General features: G+C 51.3%; 1 protein-coding gene across 1 annotated transcript in view; it reads right to left on the bottom strand.

Moving 5' to 3' along the window:
* The window catches only part of LOC117808222 (CLIP-associating protein 1-A-like), a 148,010-nt gene that overhangs the window by 12,602 nt on the left and 112,786 nt on the right, over nt 1–22,622 (bottom strand). The window contains exon 52 of the mRNA XM_034677828.1: nt 8,564–8,695. The gene's annotated coding sequence lies outside the window, so the exon portion shown is untranslated. The remainder of the gene's footprint in view (nt 1–8,563; nt 8,696–22,622) is intronic.

Genomic DNA, 22,622 nt, shown 5'->3' with positions numbered 1-22,622 from the left:
AGGAGCTTACTGCTTCTGTTCCAGTTCACTGCTGAATGTGAACGCCGCTCAATGAATGACATCACTCGCAGCTTGTGTTCATACAAATCTCACCCGGACCCCGAGATCTCAGTCCAGGCAACTTGAACAAATATTGGCAACAGTTTCCTTTCCTCTTCCCCTCCCACACACACACACACACACACACACACACACACACACACACACACACACACACACACACACACACACACACACACACACACACACACACACACACACACACACAGAGCCAGCATTTTGATGGATAAAGCGTTGAGCTGCGATCTCATCGGGGTAATTTATGTTAATGCATGGCGTCTGCGTGTTTACTTTAACGGCGGTCTGATAAGCATCGTGTGTTTCTGCTCAGGGGTGGGGAACACAATTGGGAGATTTGTTTCGGGGGGCTCTGGGGGCCCCCCTGTGGCCCCCTGTGGGGTCTGAACACACTGAGGCAGTGTCTCTGTGCCGGGCTGTGTCCATCACTCAGGCTGTCCATCACAGCAGCGCGTCCCCTGAGTGTGAGGAGGAGGAGAGCGGAACAGGAGGAGGAGGATTCAGACTCAAACATGACTCAGCAGATCTTTCTCTTCAAGGAAAACAAACAGAGTTCATTTAGGACTGGTTCAGAGAGAAACCTGGACCCTGAGCGATTTATAGTTCAGATATCGTCTTGATCCAGAGAGACGGGGATCTCAGATTTAAATATCTCTGGATCTGAGAGACGGACAGCTTCCTGAAGTTCAGGTTGGTCCAGGAGATCTGTGGGTCTACTAAAGGTTCTTGTTTCAGTCTCTGAGGGGCTCAGGTTCTGATTCTATGACAGGAGAGGGTTCAGCATGTCAGTGAATGGATCCAGACTTTGCTCTGATGGTGAACCTGGTGACATTTTTTTCCTTCTGCAGAGAGAAGTAGTCGAACGTGTGGAGACCTGCATCCGTCAGCCTGACGGGTCCACATGACAGACTGAAGGCTCCTCTGTGTCAAGTCTGGGCGTCTCCACGAATGTCTTCATCTGCTCAGAGGGAACACGGCGTCTCAACAGCAGGTTCTCTGAGACGTCCAGACGTCTCATCCCGCCTCTGATCCCGGCTCACTGACTGACAGGGACTCATAACGGATCTGATGCTGGTCTCTGTGAACACACAGCAGACTCATCTGATCCCAGTTACTACTGAAGGATGTTTCTAAGTCCTCCAATCATCAGTCAGTGCATCAGGACGTCCCAGAGCCAGAGATGTGGAGCTGTCAGGGTGACGGAGTAATGGCTCCAGGGCGTCCAGCTGTGAGTCTGTGTTTGACAGGATGTTAAAAACCGTTTAACAAGTCCACCACAGAGAACAATAAACTGAGACTCTTTCCAGAGCGGGCCGCTCTGAAACTGAACTCTGCAAACACGCACACACCGTCTCCCATCAGCACCCAGAGACACAAACACCAGGCTGACATCTTTACAGAGCTGTGCTGCAAACACTCTGGACTACATGTCAGGGGATAAATCAGCATCAGATGTCTGAGCGGGCCTCTCCTCTGCAGCCTTCTAATCAGGCTGAGAGCAGGGACATGAACCAGCTGCACGCACATGTGAAAGGAAAGGCTTCATGAGAGAACAGGTGAGACGTCTCTCTCTGTCTTTGATGACTGGGACCAACTTACAAATACAAAAGCCTTTTCTTCACTCAGGAAGTTTTCAGCTTTCAGCGAGCAGCAGCAGCAAGAGGAGCAGGAGCGTTACCCCCGGCTGAGCGCTCTCAGGGCGCTCTGGGTCACATGTACAGTAGAAGAGATGTTTCAGGACGCTGCAGCATTCCCATATCTTAGAATAACTGGAACAAGATGTCCTCTGGGTGGACGGCCGGTGAAAAGGCGGATGGTTTGGAGGGAGGAGGAGGGGCAGATGGCGAGGGCACGGTGCAAGATTGAGTTGGTAAGGCGAGGGAGAGAATCAGAATGGCAGTGGGCCGGGTTCCTAATGCACACAGCGAAGGCCAAAGTTTAGAGCCGCTCTGTGCCGGGAATACCAAGCGCCTGGCTCCCTGCTCGGGGGACAATGGGCCGATGGGCGTGCTACGGCAGCTTAATTCTCAAAGAGCCAGAGGCGAGCGCTGCCCATCTCTTTCAGTGCTGAGCAACAGGCCCACACGGCATAAAGACACTCTGTGAACGTGGCAGAAACTGAGCCATCCGGGGTTCACACACAGCCCTCAGACACACACACACACACACACACAGAGACTCATGTCCTCACCGTCCTCACAGAGACTCTCATGTCCTCACCATCCTCACAGACAGAGACTCATGTCCTGACCGTCCTCACAGAGACCCTCACAACTCTCTCAACCCTGAGCGGCCAATCAGAGGAGGGATCAGCTGATAAATGCACGTTGTTAGAAGTCTTTGCTTTAACCACACGTCTGCTGAAGTTCCCTCTCTGCTCCGTCAGTCCTCTGCTCCGTCAGCACAGAGAGCTGGACTTCATGCACAGACGTATCTGTCCTCCTGGGACTCTTCAGGACGAGGACGGCTCCTGTTAACCGTCCGTCCCCTGCTGGATCTCACTCAGCTCTTCTCTTTTCAGCCTCCTGCTCGGTGTCTCTGGATCTGAATTATTAAACAAAAGGATCTTCTTAGACGTTGTGTCGGCCTCCTGACTTCCATCATAGTCATGTTTTGTAGTTTTTAAAGTTTGAGAGTGTGTGACATACATTCATAATCCGTCCTGCTGCTGATATCCAGCCGGACGATGGAGGAGTCTGAGAGGAAGGTTCAATAAATCAGAGCGGCTCAGGGGAGGAGGGATGATGGAGAGTCTGTTATCTTGAGATTAGAGAGTAATTCAGAGGCAGGGTGATAAATCTGCTTCATGTAGTGGTCCTGACTTTGAGTCTATTAAGAGATGCTTTCATGAATCAGTGTGAGGAGTCTTGAGCTGTGTTTGGAGGTGCTTCTTGACGTTCCTGTGCTCTGGTTCTTCCTGCAGCACTTACAGGACCTGCAGTAACTCTTCTTCTCTGTCTCCACGCTCTCCGTCTGCAGGCTGAACTTTTTGCACGGTAAGATGTTCACGCTGCGAGCAGAGAGCAGAGAGCAGAGAAGGCGGCGTGCTGCAGAACGTGCAGAGAGAGTTTTGCTCCTGACAGCGGCTCTGACGGCGGCTCGGCTCCACGTGTCCCATGATTAATCTGCTGGTCATTAGGCTCCGCGCAGCGCCGCTGAAACCCGATCCTTTTCACTGCTCACTTTTTTTTGTTTCTGGGCCCAGCACTGAATTAGCAGAGAGAATACATTAGCATACTAAATACCGGCGCAGGGCCTGGTGAGAGACGAGCTGGGAGCTGTTCTCAGGAAGTCCACGTATGACACCACGTCAAACTCTCAGAGACTCTGTGGAGGTGAAAGGATGATTTATGATGTTTGGAGGGTTTGTTCTTCATCTTCTTTTTAAAGAAAGGTGGAACATTAGAGGGTTAAATCAAACTGTTCTCTTCCTGTGAAGTGACAGAAGGATTAATGAAAGTGTGAACCAGTTTGTTTATGAGGAAGGATGAATTCCAAGAGGTGCTGCTTCAGGTCCCGGCTGCAGAAAGTGAGGAACAACAATGTAAAGAAGCAGAAAGCATGATTTGTGTGGCTGTGCCCGTGAAGGCAGGCAGGGGGGTTCATTAGCATAACAAGTGCAGCGCGACCAAAAGCCATTTTGCTCCCTTTGTTTCAGCTAAGCAGCTGTCATTTGCAGAACATTATGCATTTTGGATTCTTCTATGCTAATTTTTTGGGGGGACAATTTTTCCAACAATAAGCACTCGGGCATCGAACAGAAAGCCTTTCATGGCACAGACCCCGGGGTGCCCTGCGCCGTGCCAAGTCAAACAATGGCTTATTGCTCTGAGCAAGCACATCTCAGCCTTCAATACAGCATCAAGTTCCCAGCACACTGCAGCACAAATCCCCCCCAACACACACACACCAGACACACACACACACACACACACACACTCTGAGCAGGGTCCCCAGGGCCTGCAGCACATTAATCAAGATATGAATCAATATTGACCGGGACATGCATGGAAATCAATTGTTACATGCTGAGCGGTGTGAACATGAGAGAGCGCACGTCTCCCTGTCCTGATGAGACCAAGACACACACACACACACACACACACACACACACACACACACACACACACACACACACACACACACACACACACACACACACTCAGAGTTTACTTGATGAGAAGTAGTTTGACTCTGACTGAGTCTGAGGTGTCTCAGAACCATCACCTGAGGATCAGCTCGCTCCTCTCTGATTGGACGCCTTCTGCAGGTCTGATGAACAGATCTGACTCGTATCAGAGGCGGTCTTGGTTTTACTTATGGATCTGTCACTTCAGTGTGTCAGAGACGCAGACTGAAACTCATGCAACACTCTGCGTGGTGCTCGTGGACCTCTCTGCTTCTCGTACGCTCAGATGTAGGTCACCCTGTTTTTTTGTAAGCTGCCACTCCGCCTGAATAATCGAGGTCAGCCTCAGAGAACGGTGTGACGCTTCACCATGAGGCAGTGAGCCGTGCTGCTGGACTCAAGACCTGGAGGGACTATTACCTGAACAGGACCTGGACCTGAGTATCTGAAAGAAGGCTCAAACTCTCCTGACCCTCAGAGCAGACTAACGCCTGATTCAGAGCTCCCTTTGAGTGAGACACATCAGGTGGATCAGTGATTGATTGATGCTGTCTCAGTGTCCTCTCAGTCTGGATCTGATCCTGAAATGGTCTCCTCCTCAGGGACAGGACTCTGCGTCGTCTCCTCCATCGATCCCGGGCTCACACAGCCGTTTTAAAGTGAACTGAATTAGCAGAGTGTGTGTGATGGTGTGTGTGTGTGTGTGTGTGTGTGTGTGTGTTCATGTGTGTGGAGGTTATGTTTGACTTCATTGTATTACTTGAATTATAACAGTGTGTAGCCTCGGGCCACGGCTCTCCCTGAACGGGCAAAGTCAACTCAAATTGGGTTATGGAAGACCTCGGGCTGAGCAGCCGGGCCACCAGGAATCCAAAATAAAGCAGCGGCCCCTTCTCCCCCCCAAAAATAGACCACCATCAGCAGCAGCAGGAAACCAGGTTAACACAGAGACAAAACTTCCCAAGGATTCTCTGTGAACTGGTATCCTCCAAGTCTTCCTCCAAGTCTTCCTCCAAGTCTTCCTCCTGGATCCTGTCCGGAGAGCGTCACATTAAAGGGGCGAGGTCGGGATGTGAGCGGACAAAGGGGGGCGGTTTGGAGGTCACCACTTGACCCCTGAGGGCAAAATCAATGACATTTATTATCACTGAGAACAACGAGATTACATTCAATCCACCCAGATTACAGAGGAGGAAGAGCCCGATGAAGAGTCACACAATAACGCTTCAGACGTCAATAGAGGAGTCAGAACGCAGCGTGCTGATTGGACGGGGAGTCTTCTGGAGAACGCCAGAGGGAAGGTGAAGATGGAGAGAGAGGAGGAAGTGATTGTTCCTCTGCTGCGAGAGAGGATGAAGATGAGAACATTAAATCTCTCCTCCTCTACACTCAAGAGAGGAGCGCTGATCTGAACCACGGCGTGGACTCATTCACTCTTCTTCTTCATGGATAATCAGGCATGACTCCTCCACGCAGAGAGTATCATATCTCATGTTTCAGGGTGGGGGGAGGGCCGATGTGTGTGTGGTGCTGTTGGTGGTAGGGGGGTGTTCTACGTGAAACGGCCTTCTAAGCACAGGCTTGTCCAAACATCTTGTCCGGCTCTATTCTGACAGCAGGATTAGAAGCACCTGCCATGCAGACAAAGGCAGGCCTCAAACCACATGAATGAAGTGCCACTAACCCCAGACTCCACCCCCCTTCACTGCTCCGGGTCCTCGCTGAGCCTCGTCTTCCTCACCCAGCGCTCGTCTGAGGGCAGATCTAATGAGTCAATTCAGAGATGTGACGTTTGATTGGTCGGTGATCGGCGGATCAGAGAAACAGGCTTCTGATCCAGAGCTGGAGAAACTTCTGAACTTTCTCTCCTCAACAACAAGTCACAACATCAGAGAGGAGGAAGAGGCGTGCCGTCTGCAGCCGCCATGTTTGTCTCACGTTCAATTCAGGTTCAAAGATTGAAACACGTCTCTGAGCGGTGTGATCTCAGGTTGTTGTTGGACGTCCTGCTCTCTCTCTAACACGTCCATGTGAACTCCTTGAACCACTCAGGTTTTCATACATTATGGTAGAGAAGAGGTCTCTCAGCCTCCCTGAATCAGGGGGTTTATGAAGTTGGGGGTGTTGTTGTTGGTGGAAGGAGGAGGTGGGGGAGGGGGAGGGGAGGGTGGGGGATTACGAGAAGGGGGTAGCAGGGTGACAGCGCCCTCAGGGATCTTTCTCCTCAGCGCAGCGTGGTGCTTGTCCCCCGCTCTGTCCCCTGATTGAGAGAGCGACCCGGGGGCTGGCAGGCCAGAGAGCTCACCGCGGGATCCGGCCACGTCAAGTCAATCTGGATCAGACTCAGAGAGCGAGGGACAGGGAGGAGCTGGACGGAGGCTGGACGGAGGCTGGACGGAGGCTGGACGGAGGCTGGACGGAGGCTGGACGGAGGAGGAGGCCACCAGGTGTAATGTGACATGAATCAGACCACATGTGATCAGAATCTCTCCATCCTCTTATTTCTGTTCCTCATCAAATCAGCAGAGAGTTTCTGTCCTGTCTTCATCCATCAGATCTTTGGATCCTTTAGAGACCGGACTCCTGAGGGGTCGTACTTTGATTCTGTCATTATTCTGAATTTGTGCACATTTAGGTTTTCATGAGGTCACATGTTCAGCTGGTTTGACCTCCAGGTCCGTCTCAGTGTGACGTGGATTTGATCTGGATCCTCCTGTTGTTCACTTTGATGCACTCTCTCAAAGAACCCTGACATCAGAGTCTTGGTGTGCCTGCAGGTCTACAGTCTGTAGACCCTGATCTTCAGAGGTGTCTGTCTTGACGAGCTCTGCGTGGCGTGCCAGCCCTTCTTACTCCATCCCTTCACTCCGGTCTCAAACCGTCCCTGTTGGAGGTAGAGCGAGGTCTCCCTCTCGGTATCATCCGACTGTCAAACATGAGCGCTCCCCACTGAGATGAATTTGGAACAGTCCTTTTTTCCAAACCCTGGCATGACTCCTGGGTGGTTCTCTCCCTCCTCCTCCCCCCTCCTCTGTCCTCCCCTCCCTCCCTCCCTGTGTTTTTGGCCTTTCTGGTCCAGTTCCCATTTCTAAGCCCTGGGGTGTTGACAGCAGCATGATCATTGGGGTTCACATGCGTGTTAGAGCTCCTCTGAGAGCTGAGAGAGCGAGGTGCTGAGAGAGAGAGAAGGAGAGATGTTGTTGGGCGTACAGGTGAGGATCTGACGGCGCTCCTCTCAGGGCTGACGGGGTTAACCTCTCTGTGAGTGGGCGAGTTAGGGAGCAGAAGTGTTATGAGCTGTGCTCATCATATCTCAGGCTGTAATCTTCAGCTGAGAGACTTCTTGAGCATCACTGATCAGATACATCAGTCCGAGCTCGCTGCACGCCTCAGGTCTCCTTAAAGGTGCGTTTAGAGTCCCGGTCCACATGCTGGCCTCTGAGAGGACATCTGAACCCTGCTGCTTGTTTTTCATGTCTCTGGGTTTACTTCAGAAATACTCAACATGCTTGGTTAGTCTTCCTGTCCTGAGAGCAGAGCCCTCAGATCTGACAGATCTCCCTCAGCAGGCTTGTTTTCCCTCAGATATCATTATAGCGGTCTGAGCGCGGGTATGAAACGCGAGTCTGCGTGACGAATGCTGTGTTGGGGTTAGTTGTGGTGGTCTCCGCGTAAGAGAGGCTCCCGGCGATCACTGACACTGCAGAGAAAACAAGAGTGTGAAAGGAAAGCCTTCTCCAAACCAAAACCTGGGCGGTGATGAGGTCCGGAGATAATCCTGGGCTTAACGTCTCAGGGTTTGGACGCTGCTGAGTCCAGGACGTTTTATAACAACTTCAACAGAAGCTGTCTCAGTTTAACTTCATGAAGAAGTGAAGAAGAGCTCTCAGGGCCTGAACACAGAGTCAGGGATCACATGTTCAGGTACCTGTCACACCTTTGAGCTTCCTCCTTCTCCTCTCACGGCGTGAGTGTGACGTACGTACGAAGGGTGAGGCAGATCTTGAATCAAACATCTCATAAATATTTACAGTAAACCTCAGGACTGTGTGTTGATGCCTCTGCATGTTTTACTCTTCCAGGAGGTCAAAGGTCACGGCCGACAGCCCAAACTTTGTGTCTGCACTCTGAAAACTGTCCCTTAGACGTTTCCAGACGCTGTAATTGGATGTGTGGACCCATGACGGATGTTTTCAGGGGGAAACAAGAGAGCGAGAGCCGGCGAGCGTGTTGTGTAGGCGGCTGTTTGTTGTGTGATTGTGAGGGGAGAACGTGAGCTCCTCACCGTGGAGAGAGAGGTCAGCTCTCCTCTGTTTGAGAACACCCACTCTCCTGTGTTTGTGATTCAGGACTTACTGATCTGAGACCTGCTCTGCTGACCGGCTCGGCTGCTGGTCCGCTCGTTGTTTGTTTGTCAGCGTGGAGGCCGTGAACAGGAAGCTGGGACCCTCCTGAAGCTCATTAACCCGGACGTAGACGGCTGCCGAGCTGAAAGAGAGAGGACAAAGGAGTCAGATTAAAGTGAGGCTGTCTGCTCTCTGATGTTTCTCTGAAGTCAGGGGATAGATGTGAACTTGGTTGATGCAGCGTGTCGTTGTTTCAGGTCTCAGAACTTCTTCTTCTGTAGTTTGAAGATGTCAGAGGCAAACGGCGTCCTCTGTGTGTGTCTGAGGCCTTAAAGAAGTCTCCCTCCTCAGACTGTGAGGCGTACCGGACCTCAGGGCAGTGGGTGTACATAATGTATGTATAATTCAAGCTGTTAAACGTCCCTCTGAGCATGCACAGAGAACATTATTAATCAGGTCTCACTCTCACAGGCTCCGCTCAGACTCCAGACAATGGGCTAAATGAATCCCAGCACACAGAGCTTGGGAATGTTCTCCACTGCACATACAGTAATCATCAATCATAGTCTGCATCTATTGTCAGGACGCCGAGAGTGCGACCTCGACTCTGCAGAGATGGAGATGCAGGAACACGTGGAGGGGAACGGGGCGTCGGGCTGCAGCTGCTCTCTGGATCCTGGAGGAGAGGTGCTGGGAGAGACTTTAGATCCTCAGACAGAGAGTTAAAGAGAGCAGAGGTCTCAGAGTCCTGCATGCAAAGCTCCTACCTGCAGACTCTACATCCACTCTCACTTCACAGGGAATAACCGATCCTCTGCTGCTGAATCACAAACAGGTGGTGATGTTTCTGAGCTGAACTCTCCTTTGTTCAAACTTTTGGACATAAAGAGGCCAGGAGGCAGCAGCAGCAGCGGAGGACAGAATTAGACGTGTCCTTTGAGGTCAGTGGACGGCGGGGGGGGGGGGACGGGTGGAGCGACAGGTAACTCAGTCAAGCTGGTAATGAAATGAAGCTCGCCCCTGGGCTGGAAAGGGACGGAGAGCGCTGCCAACAAACGTCACCGCAGAGCGCGCTCAGAACACCTGAAAATCAGGTTCATGGCGCGGCGGTCAGAGCAGCGTGAGAAGGAGGAGGATTATTTATAGAGTCAGATCAGAAGGTCTGTCGTCAGCACTGAAACTTTATCTCAGGTCCATTCAGACATGTTTGTATTTAAAGATGTTGGTATGATCTGATCTCTGAGACACTGAGACTCTCTCTGAGACTCTCTGAGACACTCTGAGACTCTCTGAGACTCTCTGAGACTCTTTTAGACTCTCTGAGACTCTCTGAGACTCTTTTAGACTCTCTGAGACTCTCTGAGACGCTCTGAGACGCTCTGAGACTCTCTGAGACTCTCTGAGACTCTCTGAGACACTCTGAGACTCCCTGAGACTCTCTGAGACTCTCTGAGACTCTCTGAGACTCTCTGATACTCTCTGAGACTCTCTGAGACTCTTTGAGACACTCTGAGACTCTCTGAGACTCTTTTAGACTCTCTGAGACTCTCTGAGACTCTCTGAGACTCTTTGAGACTCTCTGAGACTCTCTGAGACTCTTTGAGACTCTCTGAGACTCTTTGAGACTCTCTGAGACTCTCTGAGACTCTTTGAGACTCTCTGAGACTCTCTGAGACTCTCTGAGACTCTTTTAGACTCTCTGAGACTCTCTGAGACGCTCTGAGACGCTCTGAGACTCTCTGAGACTCTCTGAGACTCTCTGAGACACTCTGAGACTCCCTGAGACTCTCTGAGACTCTCTGAGACTCTCTGAGACTCTCTGAGACCCTCTGAGACACTCTGAGACTCTCTGATACTCTCTGATACTCTCTGAGACTCTCTTAGACACTCTGAGACTCTCTGAGACTCTTTTAGACTCTCTGAGACTCTCTGAGACTCTCTTAGACTCTCTGAGACTCTCTGAGACTCTCTTAGACACTCTGAGACTCTCTGAGACTCTCTGATACTCTTTTAGACTCTCTGAGACTCTCTAAAACTTTCTGAGACCTGGAGCAGACTGAGGGAGACGATCTGTCAGAGTGTTTTGTTAATGAAGGAGGAAACAACAGGAGGTAGATCTGAGTGTTTTGCACTAATCACATGCATGTAAAGGGATGTTGTGAGGCGGCTGTAACCTCATGTGCTCCCGGATCCAGGTTCAGCTCCGGTCTTTGATGCACAGATCACCTGTTCCTCTGCTCGTCTGCAGGGCACGGGGGAAGCTTTAGAGACGGAGGGACGAGGTGGAGAGTCTTTGCAGATCAAACTGTGGAGCTCCTCAGCGCCTGCTTCTCTGAGAAGGTTTCCTCTTGGTGTTGTTGAGAGCAGAGAGAGGATTATTGATGTATGTGCTTTGAAATATCAAAGCGTTTGATCCACACCAAAAATAAAGTGAAGCCTGCGTTCCTTTCTGCCGTCACTCATTAGGGAAGTGGTGCTCCAAAGGCAGCTTTGTGCAGGGAGTCGTTTTAAGTTGGAGATGGCTTTACAATAGATTACCACGAGCACAGTCAGATTTCTGAGAGTGAATGAAAGGCTATGCAAATTACAGCATGTACATCTCTGGATGAAAGAAAGGAGACTTTCTGAACCTGAATAACCCCCCTCCTCTCCCTCCGTCTCCTCCTGCTTTACGTTCCCCCCTTTTTTAAGAATCCTAAAGTTTGTTCTCCCGGCGCGCTCTCTCTCTCTCTCTCTCTCTCTCTGCTTTGTGACAGGTGAAATATTTATCCAGGGAGAGACGGGGGGAAGGAGTCAAAGGCGGCCTATCTTGTTTGAGTCCCCGCGCAGACAAAAAGCTATTGAAGAGCTGACAAGCTTGTGCATGGAAGGGCCCAGCATGGCTCGGAAAGAGTGGTTGTAAGCGATTGAAAGTGAGACAAACGGGGGAAGAAAAGAAGGGTGTATCTGCGGGCGACTATAGGCTATATGAGGCTGTAATCTGGGCTCTTTTTAAAGCCATCTCTGCCCGTCAGGACGCCGGGCTTTCTCTCACGCTGAGGCCGAGAGCGCAGAGACGGAGCCTTTCACAACCGCTTGACTTCTGCCACGGTGGCTGGCCCCAACTATCTGATAGCCTTTCTCCTTTTACACGGTGGCCTTTATCGCCCGGCTGAATGGAGACAAAGTGCCCTTACCTGACCCGACCTGCGGCGGCCATCATGTGCTCTTTACAGGACTGATACCGAGTCGGCAAAACAACCACCTGAATACAGCGCTTCACTTTAAGACTCTGTGAAAAGAAGAGGTAGAGAGTTTCACTCTGCAGACACATGAAATAAACTTCCTGTGGCTCCTTCTGTGTGCAGGAATCTAAAACATGAGTTTGCACCTTAGAGGCTCTCCTGTTAACCCCTTCAGTCCCTTCAGAAGAGGAGGGTTCCTGCAGATCCAAGCAGACCTGAAGAACAATAAAAGCCTTTGAGGGGCGAGAGAGGGCCCGGCTCTGCAGCTCGTTAAACTTGGCCAGGCACGGACGCAGCGGGACACAAGGTAGATGATTATCAGGTCACATTTGTTTGGCCTTGAATTAGCCTTGACGTTTAATGCTTGACCACTTCACCTCCGGGGTCAAGGAAGGAGCGCGGGCTGCAGGAGGGGTCAGAGAGTTCAGGGAGGAAGAACTAAACCAGGAGAGGGATTCTAAACTTCACTAACTTCTGAAGAAGAGGTTTTGTTTCAGCAAACCTGCTTCTGGAGATTCTTCACATGAAGCTGGAGCCAAACCACAACAGTTTGAGCCGGGTGTGTGCAGACAAACAATTTCCTCTCTGCAATTATCTCAGCATGGGAAAGATTTACAAAACACAGCCATGATGTTCGGCCTGCTCTGAGGGCGTCATGTTCTCTGAGCTCCTCATACGACGCTGAATGTGTTTCTGAAAGGCGGCATGAGAGCTGAACACAAAGACACACTGAGGGACAAACACTCAGGCTGTAAGGGAACAACAGGAATCAGCTCCTGGATCCTCCTGGATGTGATCAAACCGGTCTGCAGTGAGTCCTCTTCTCACGTTGTTCAAAGTGTTTGCAGCTCACATCACCAAGGTTAACAGAGACACTCTGACTTCTCTGTTGTTGGTGAGAAACTCTCCTGGAGTCTAAACATGTGAGCCATGAGAGTCTGAGAGTTTACAGATTACAGAGCGAGGTTATCCCTGCATGTGTACCTGTGCTTCTTTACAGCAGCTCTCTTTCCTTCTGTCAGGATGTTAAAGAAACAGCATGTGTGTGTGTGTGTGTGTGTGTGTCTGCAGCAGGGCTCAGAGCTCTGAAAGGATTCATGGTTCCCAGTCAGAGCGTGGAAACCGAGGAGCTTCATGTAGACTCATTAAAGAGGAAACACCCTGACACACCAGGACCGGCTCCAGCCCTCCGGTGTGTACGTTAGCGTATACGTGTTCTCCTGGGGGGAGCAGATGTTCCCTCAGAACGCCGTGTACCAAGCGCCTCGTCCGTCGTGGCGTTTACAGAAACACGGCGCAGCGACACAAGTTCAAATGAATCCAGGAAGCAGTGGCCTGGAAAGAGAACAACAACCTCTTAAGTGTCCTGGAAGTATAATGAAGCTTCACATGGTGCTGATTGCCGGGCTTTAATGTGGGCAAACAAGACATGAAAGGGAGCCGTAAAGAGTCCAATGAATAGATAATCCATCTCTCTTATGGGACGTCTGACAAACGAGGGGTTTAGAAGTTTACTGCGGCCAGAACGCCCTCGCCCTTTATCGCCTGTCATTGTCCCGACAGGCCTCGCCTAACAATGTTTAATGTGGAGGTTTCTCCAACAACGTATGCGGCTGGAAGAACGCCGTGCAGCATTCAGGCTCCGGTTCGTGGCCTCTTAGTGTGGAGAGTGGAACACAGAGGGTTAATACTGGCGCTCGCTCTCTAATTGGCAGAGCCTGTGCGTTTCCCATGACCCCTCTACACCCGTTATTAGCCGTATTGTTCTGGAGAGCAGAATTATCATATAGGCTGCACAAACATCACAATTAGCACAATTTGACTAAAATAAATGGCCCAGCAGGAGACTCAACCCTCAGCTGAACTCGGACTCTGTGGTCCTGAACAAACCGGTCTGGAACAGGGACCAGGAGACCGGGAGAAAGGGTGTCCTACAGGACGCTGAGGGAGGACAAAGTGACGATGAAGCAGAGCTGTGTGGACGCTGAAACACGGCGGTGTCAGTTCAGGTTAACTTCAAGAGTTCTGAAGGAGAAGACGCCATCAGGTCCATGAAGGCGGCGTCATGTTGTCTCAGATAAAACCTGGGCCAGCAGCAGAGCCTCAGAGAGGGATCAAACTTTGATTTCACCGAGTCTTGATGTGTCAGAGAATAAATCATCTCTTGACTCTCTCTTGCCCGTGTTTCAGCTCAGCAGTCAGACCGTAGTTTGATGTTTTGGTCTCTGTTAAGCGTTCGTTGGTTCAAGTCGTGAGGAAAAGAGAAACCAACACACGCCGGGTCAAAGAGAGCCACAGTGATGGAAGCTTGTTGGGACCACAGCAGACCTCAGTCCTCCACAGTCAGGACCCACACCTCGTGTCCTCGTGTACGCCCCCCCCTCCACCTCCCCGATCCAGCCATCCTAACCACGGCAACTGCAAAGCATGCATAGCTAACGCCTGCTGGATTGTGTGGAGGCTTTTGTCTGGCACACAGGCCGGGCCGGAGGACTTGATTGCAGAGACTTCTTTGGCATCGAACCCAATCCACTATCCATTTTTCCTTTTTGCTGAAGCTGACACGCATAATATGAAATGTATTCCCAGGCCGGGGCCGGTTAGGATTCATTTTAAAGTGTTTACCCGGACGAAACAAAGGGCGGCAGTCACGGCTGTTATCTGCTGATTTATCAGAGGAGCGCAGAGAGACAGACGTGGCAGGCATGCAGCGAGGACAGTTTGGTGAGGAGGGGGGAGGAGGAGGGGGCAGAACCATGCACTTAAAAATCACTTCTTTCACCGTTACTCCTTTGGCCCTGCTCGCTGGAACAAAAGGATGAAAAGTCCTGGCACTGAGCGCTCCTTTCACTCAACGCTGCTCATCATTGTGTTTGGAAAATGAGCCAATTTCCATAAGCGATTGGGAGGACAATGTCTTAAACAAGCGTGCATGCAGAGTGACAATAAGGGAAGACAAAAGACTGTCCTGGATCTCCTCGCTGTGGGGCTCTGCTTATGGTACAGGGAGAAGGTTCTGATCTCTGCTGGATCAGAACCAGGACCAAAGAGGAAACACTCGGTCAACACCAGCAGGTTTGACGTTCAGACGTTAGAAACAGACACTGAGGAGAGAGACGCTCAGAGTGACGTGAAGTTAGGAAAGAGAGAAGTTAATAATCCAGACTAGCTGTCAGGGACCTTGATCTCCTCAGACTGCAGACTCTGAGGATCTGTGACTACATCAAACTGCTCCTCTCAGCTCTCATGAGATCAGAACTGCCAAGAGAGCGGATGGCATGGAGAGCTGCAGCGGCTGCAGAGAGCGAGGGCGAGAGAACCAGCTGCTGCCAGTCCCCCCGTGTTTCCTAAAGACCGAGAGGAAGAGGGGGAAGACGGGGAGGACGGTGAGGCCGTCTCAGGACACTAACAAGCTCCTCTCTGATCCATGGAGCTTTCAGGAGAAGAACACCAAGGATCCACACGGGGACCACGGAGAGGGTCGGCTTCATGAGCACACATAGGCCTGACTCTCTGTCAGCACAGAGTCATGCAGCAATCATACATCACACACTGTTTACTCCAGGCTCCATCCCTCTCTCTCTCACACACACACACACACACACACACACACACACACACACACACACAGGGGCATAAAATAGGGAGTGAGAGCTTTGTAGGGAGCGTAGGATGTCACAGGCCCCCCGCTGTGCTTCACACTGCAATTCAGTGATGCTGCGAGATGGGACATCGCATGACTGGGAGCACAATAATGTGTGTGTGCATGCATGTATCTGTGCAAGGGTGTGTGTGTGTTAGAGGTCTTTCTTTTAATGTACTTCTACTCACACACACACACACACACACTCACGTCATTGGAGTGGCCCCCTGCTGTGTTCCTATCAGCGTCAGCAGTGAATCGGAGCACTCAAGCAGCAGTAAAGCCCCCGAAATCTCACTCCACTGACCCTGTACGGACAATAAACTGCATCTAATTACTGGCGCATGCACTCGCAGCACTCCCGGCGCGGCGCTCTCCCTGGCACTGGCCATGGATATTCACAAAAAGCAAAACCGGAGCGCAGGCCAACTTCTCTTAGAGATATAATGTTTTTTGACAGCTTAAGCCTTTTTGGGTGATGTGCTGCACGGGGCACAAAAGGCAGCACTCGAGTCGTGCGCCCGCCCGCCCGCCAGGAACACAAATTTCAGTCTGTTCGGATGTGAAGCCGCGCCAAGAGCAACATGTTGGCCAGTCCTCGGCGGCCTGAAGACAGAGATAACACATCTCTGTTGGTCTGTGAGGAAGACGACTAAAGACTGGTCTTATCTAAAACATGACAACAATCTTTCTCCAAGCTGAAGATCTGTGAGCCCACAGGAAGTGATCCCTCACACTCAGCTGAGTCACTTCCTGCTTCCTCATCGGCCCTTTACTGTAGCTCTGTGCAAACAGGTTCCTGCACATCATCAGTTCTCTGAGATCAAACTGTAGTCCCTGATCTTGATCCTGATCCTGCAGAGATTTGGGTTTTTCCGTTTTGATGCATGCATGTTTTTATTTCTCCTTCCAGCTGCACTCTTCTTCTTCTTCTTCTTCTTGTTCTTCTTCTTCTTCTGACACGTGAGAGCGGCTGAGTTCCTTCCTGCTCCCTCCTGTCTGTAAAGAGAGCGTTGGAGGATACATGGAGGCCCTCGCCGGCTGACAGCCAGCCTTTATTACCCACAGGTCCCCCACCCTGCTCTGAATAGGTGGATGAGACAACAATAGCTGTTGTTGGGACGTTGGAGGAGCGGTGCAGGCTTTTGTAAAGCTCTGTGCGCCCGCTGACAGGTGCTGCAGAAAGAAGAGGAGCAGGGTGTCGCTGCCTCCGCGCCCTCTCAGGTGTGTGGAGAAGAGACGTCAGGGCTGACAGAATACACCTGCGACGTCCCCTTCACGCTGATGAGTTCAACGTATCGCTTTTCATACGACGACATGATAAAAGATACGGGGGGGGCGAGGCGGGACCGCCATGCTCCACCTGTTCACCTCAGAGCTGCAGAGCCAACGCTCAGACATGACGGAGGCTGGATGTGTTCCTGAGTTTATTATTTGTCACTTTCTTGGCTCAGGGAGAGGTTTCCTCCCGGTCCATCATTCTGAATCATGTCTTGTGTCATGGTCTTGTGTTCTGGTGTTCTGGTGTTCTGGTGTTCTGGAGACTCTCCTCTGTGTTCTCCTGATGGAGAAGCAGCAGCAGCAGCAGCAGCGTGCGGCGTGGGTGGCGTTCCTCTCCATGATAATGAAATAATTGGCTGCACAAGGTGGGAGGGGTGTGTGGGAGGGGCTTATCACCCCCTTAAACACCCAAAACAATTAGTCCATTAAGGAGAGATGAGGAGCAAATAAGCGCCAGCTTTTGTTTCAGTGAGCTCTGAATAAATGAGGAGGATGAAGTGACCTGGAAACACGCACAATAACAACTTTTGCCTCTTTAAGTTGTCAGCAGGAGAACAATGCTGCATTCAGAGAGGAGATGTCGTCACCAGGCTGAGTAATCATCAACAACCTGCCGTGTTGTGTCTCCGCTCATTAGGACATGCGGGTGTGTACACACACACACGACATTGGAAAGGTTCCCAGGGAGCATGTGCGATAAGGACGCCTGAGAGCTCAGTTAATCAATACGGACTCTTCTGTCTCAAACATTCCTGCAGAACTTAGAGGACCGTGTGAGTCCTCCTCCTGACCCCCCAGCACAACATCCGGCCTCGCCACAATCAAACCTCCTCCTCCTGTCCTCAGGTGATCCTCAAAACTCTGCCTCCTCTTCACAGCTTTAGAGGTTCAGAGTTCTTCCTCTAATCAAAGTTCTGGTGTGAGCTCTGGATGTTCATCTCTGATGTTCAGAAGCTGAAACAGAAACACACACTCAGTCCCATAGTGTGTTTCAGAGACACACAGAGGTCAGGGGAGGAAAGGGAAGCCAGCAGCTCATTAGGAGAGAGAATAAACGACATGTCCTGAAACACGGCGCTCATGTTTCCAGAACAAAGCCCGCAAACAAACCCTCCATCGAGCCGCTCACACGCCGGCCTCAGAGCAGAGAGGAGGGCCGGGGAGTAAAGTCCTCCAACACAGGAGTTTGAATTATCATAACTGGAGGCACAGTGTCGGGGGGGGCGCTCAAACAAAAGAGGTGATGTATGATTATTCATGACTCCGAGCCGGCCGACGAGCCAGGAGGAGAAGAGGAAGAGTCCAAATGTGGCATCAGCTTCCTCTTCTTTGTTGTCAGATTTCTGTTTGAAGACATAAGACCCCCCTCCTCCTCCTCCTCCTCCTCCTCCTCCTCCTCCTCCTCCTCCATGAAGGATGTTTCTGAGTCAGTGACCGTGAAATCACTGCGTTTGATCTGCTCTTAAAGGTTACACATATTGAAGACTGATGGAGTCTTTGAACAGGAATAAACCTGTCTTCGTCCGAGTCCTGGTCTCTGCACGGTGAACCCCGTCCTGAAGGTGAGGAGGAGTAAACACAGAGAGATGTGAGGGTCCAAACATCTCCTGCTCCGTGGTGTTTTTAGGGCAGGATCACATGAACACATGTTCAAGCTGGGAGGAAACCCGGGGATTTGAGGGAACCATCTGTTAACCAAAGCCTTTGGGAAGCACACTAAGATGATCTTCGGATATTGTTCTCCCCAGGTGGGAATGGCAGGGGATCCGCGGGGCCCCCCTCGAGTGTCCCGGCAAGAAAAGGGAGGGAAACGGGGAGCTTAGGAGCGCCATAATCTCATTTCATTCATAACACTTTGACGTCTCAGCTTCAGGAGGAAAAGGAAAAACACTCCTGGAACATCTCTGACTGCAGGCCGGAGAGAGGATCAGACAGTTTCCATGTCTTTGAAATCAACTCCACAAGCACAAGAAGGGATTATCTCAGTTTATACACATGACCCAACATCAGGTCTCTCTCAGGTCAGAGAGGAGAGCAGGGTGGAGGGTTGGTCTCACCTGCAGGGACAGTTCAGACTCTCTCAGCTTCAGAGCTCTGATCCGAGCCGTCCCGTCCTGGAGGGAGAGCTCCACAGAGAAGCTCTCCTCCAGCTTCAGTCCGTTTGTTTGGCTCCTCCAGGGCGCTCTGTCCTCCTACCTGAGGGTCACACCTGAGTCAGAGGGCCCAGGACTGTGTTGCAGAGACACACACTGCTGCTGAGGTGCTCCGTCCAGAGTCCACTTTGCACCCTGATGCTCCGTTCACTCCTAGTCCGCTTGAGGCAGATTACGGGTGTGATTAATGGTGGATTTGGACAGCCCTCGGCTCTCAGACTTCCCTGGGACGGTGCCCAACCAGACATTTGGATTCATTAAACACACACCTCGTGCAGGACTGTTACTTTCTGAGGAACTGGGTCCTGCAGGAGGAAACAAGCACGGCACGAACATCCAGACCATCCAAGAGAGATCCACCCGACCGTCTGTCTGCTGCATCAAGAGAAACACACACACACACACACACACACTTCAAGTGTCCCTCAGGAGACTCTAAAGAACCGTTCCTTAAAGTAAGTCCTGAACCACGTCAGAGTCTTGTTCCAGCTCCTAACCTTCCATGGAAGAAGGAGGAGACTTCCTTTGTTTCAGATTTCAGGATGTGTTTGTGTTGCACGTTGTGAAAGGTGTGAGGAAGGATTATAAGGAGCTCAAACTCTTCCTCAGACAACAGTTTTCATTTCCTCTCTATCTGCCATGACACATTGGGAATCAAACCCACAACCCTCTGCTCTCAGCTCCGTCTGTGTGTAAGTTAAAGATGTCCTATAAAGCAGCTTGTGGGCTGTTAGCAGCATTATGGATTAGTTACAGTCTGCAGGCCGCAATAATTACCACAACAAACACGAGCGCTGTAAGCCGGGGACTTTTCTGCCCAGACTTTTCCAACCTGTGATCTCCTCCTCCTCCTCCTCCTCCTCCCTTTCTGCTCCATCACCTCCATCTGATCCTTTTTCTGTCTCCTTTCACCTCCTCCTCCTCCTCCTCCTCCTCCTCCTCCTCCCTCCAAGGTAATGAGTGATTTAAGTCCAGGAAAAACAAATCTTGGCGGGCGGGGAACAGATTGTTGATGCTTGTTGACCTGTCAAAGCGAACAGAATTGTGGCACAGGATTGAAAATCTAAATCTGCATTAGAGGCTTTTGTTGGGCCTGAGGCGACTCGCTCTGCACGAAGGGGTCTTTATCTCGCCATGGAGAGGAGGGGACGACACACACACACACACACACACTGAGCTACACACCCTCCCTACATTTAAAGCCTACACAAAGTCAATGCAATGTCAATGTCGGCGAGCAGGAGCTCCTTTATACAAACTGCTCTGTGTGTGTGTTCAGATGGATTCTCCTCCTCACACTAAACTTCAACACGTCTGAATTTAACTCACTCTTATTAGAAGAAGTCTGCAGAAAAAGAAGGCGCCCAGTATTTAGATGTTCTGTCTTTAATCTGGAGAAATCAAATCATGTTTTAACCCAGGTGATAACGCAGATCTAAGAGTGGCTTTCATGATCTGAACCCAGACACGGTTTTACTCTCATATCTGGATCTGTCACACTCCTATGATCTAAAACTCTGTAATCCTCTGACATGAGAGGAGTAAACTCTGAATGATTTCACTCACATGTTGGTGAATAAACGTCAGTAAGGAGATAAACTTTCAGACGTGGTTGGTGTTGGTTTTGCTCGTGCATTAAGTCCCTCTCTGCAGGGTTTAAGTCTCCCCCCGGTCCAGGTCTCAGATTCTGGACTGTACATTAAACACAGACGGGGGATTTAATCGTGTCTGCATGCGTTGTTTGTTTGTTTATTTGCTCGTGCCGGTTGTTGTCATATGTGAAAGCATAAGGGGCGGTAGTATACGGATAATCCTTTCTGTGGTTTAATGCCGTGGCCCAGATGTCTGCTGCACAGTCCCACCATCTAGTAGATCAGATCAGAGTCCCAAACTGCGGCTCCGGACTCAAAATGGGTCGTCAAAAGTGACCGAATATCAGAGACAAGAAACAAAGAGAAGACTCTGTGATGAAGATGTTTAAACAGACAGACGAGCGATCAGGAGGAGGACTCACCGGACTACAATGCATCTGTACTCATGAGATAAAAACACACCTGTGGAATACAAACACCACACACGCTCTCCTCAGAGAGCAGCAGGGAGGACACGCTGCTACGACTTCTACAACTACCACCATCACATATCTGCATCCCTCCCTCCCTCCGTCCTCTCTGCTGTGGTCCCAGTGTGACTAACTCTACCCCTCTGCATGTGATGGACTTACAGAACACAGACAACACTCTGAAGTTTGCTCCTCAGGCTGTAGATTGAAGAGAGCTCTGTGTGTTTTGGACAGACGCTCCATGAGGGGGCGGGACTGACGGGTGCCGTCTCTGCAGTCATATGGCTGCAGGACAACACTCAGGGGGGATTAATTAAACTGATGCGCCCCAGAGGCGGTCCTGCTGATCAAATCTGCACAAAGACGCTTCTTAGCAGATTAATAGCTACAACATTAAGCCATTAAAATCTTATCTCAGAGTAATCATCTATCGAGGAGTCCCATCAAGGAATTCATTCATTCACGGCTCATCAGGACCAGCTAAGTCCTGATTAGCATCTTCATCTCCTCAAAGCTCGGGCAGCCCCCAATGACAGTCCGCAGTCTGCCAGGAGGAAAACAAACAGGTAAACAAAGAGACGCTCTCAGCGCTGGGACAAGGAGGAGCATGTCACATTTATGTGTCATGATGATTTAAGATCAGGCCGCCACAGACTGGAACAGAGACCTCTGCAGGATCTGAGACTCTTTAAACACCAGAGACCAAACTCTGCAGGATTCTGAATTCAGCTGTCAGGTGCAGGAGGTGTAGGAGGTGCAGGAGGTATAGGAGGTGCAGGAGGTATAGGAGGTGCAGGAGGAGGAGGTGCAGGAGGTGTAGGAGGTGTAGGAGGTGCAGGAGGTGCAGGAGGTGTAGGAGGTGCAGGAGGTGCAGGTGGTGCAGGAGGTGCAGGAGGTGCAGGAGGTATAGGAGGTGCAGGAGGAGGAGGTGCAGGAGGTGTAGGAGGTGCAGGTGGTGTAGGAGGTGCAGGAGGTAGGATGTACATGAGGTGCAAGAGGAGTAGGTGGAGGTGTAGGAGGTGCAGGAGGTGTAGGAGGTGTAGGAGGTGCAGGAGGTATAGGAGGTGCAGGAGGAGGAGGTGCAGGAGGAGGAGGTGCAGGAGGAGGAGGTGCAGGAGGTGCAGGAGGTGTAGGAGGTGTAGGAGGTGCAGGAGGAGGAGGTGCAGGAGGAGGAGGTGCAGGAGGTGTAGGAGGTGCAGGTGGTGCAGGAGGTGCAGGAGGTAGGATGTACATGAGGTGCAAGAGGAGTAGGAGGAGGTGCAGGAGGTGCAGGAGGTGTAGGAGGTGCAGGAGGAGGAGGTGCAGGAGGAGGAGGTGCAGGAGGTGCAGGAGGTGTAGGAGGTGCAGGAGGTGCAGGAGGTGCAGGAGGAGGAGGTGCAGGAGGTGCAGGAGGAGGAGGTGCAGGAGGTGTAAGAGGTGCAGGTGGTGTAGGAGGTGCAGGAGGTGCAGGAGGAGGAGGTGCAGGAGGTGTAAGAGGTGCAGGAGGTGTAGGAGGTGCAGGAGGTGCAGGAGGAGGAGGTGCAGGAGGAGGAGGCGCAGGAGGTGCAGGAGGAGGAGGTGCAGGAGGTGTAGGAGGTGCAGGAGGAGGAGGTGCAGGAGGTGCAGGAGGTGTAAGAGGTGCAGGAGGAGGAGGTGCAGGAGGTGTAGGAGGTGCAGGTGGTGTAGGAGGTGCAGGAGGTAGGATGTGCATGAGGTGCAAGAGGAGT

The sequence above is a fragment of the Notolabrus celidotus genome, chromosome 24 (genome assembly GCF_009762535.1).
Source record: "Notolabrus celidotus isolate fNotCel1 chromosome 24, fNotCel1.pri, whole genome shotgun sequence".
In the NCBI taxonomy this organism is placed as follows: domain Eukaryota; kingdom Metazoa; phylum Chordata; class Actinopteri; order Labriformes; family Labridae; genus Notolabrus; species Notolabrus celidotus.
This window is presented reverse-complemented; position numbering and strand designations above follow the sequence as displayed.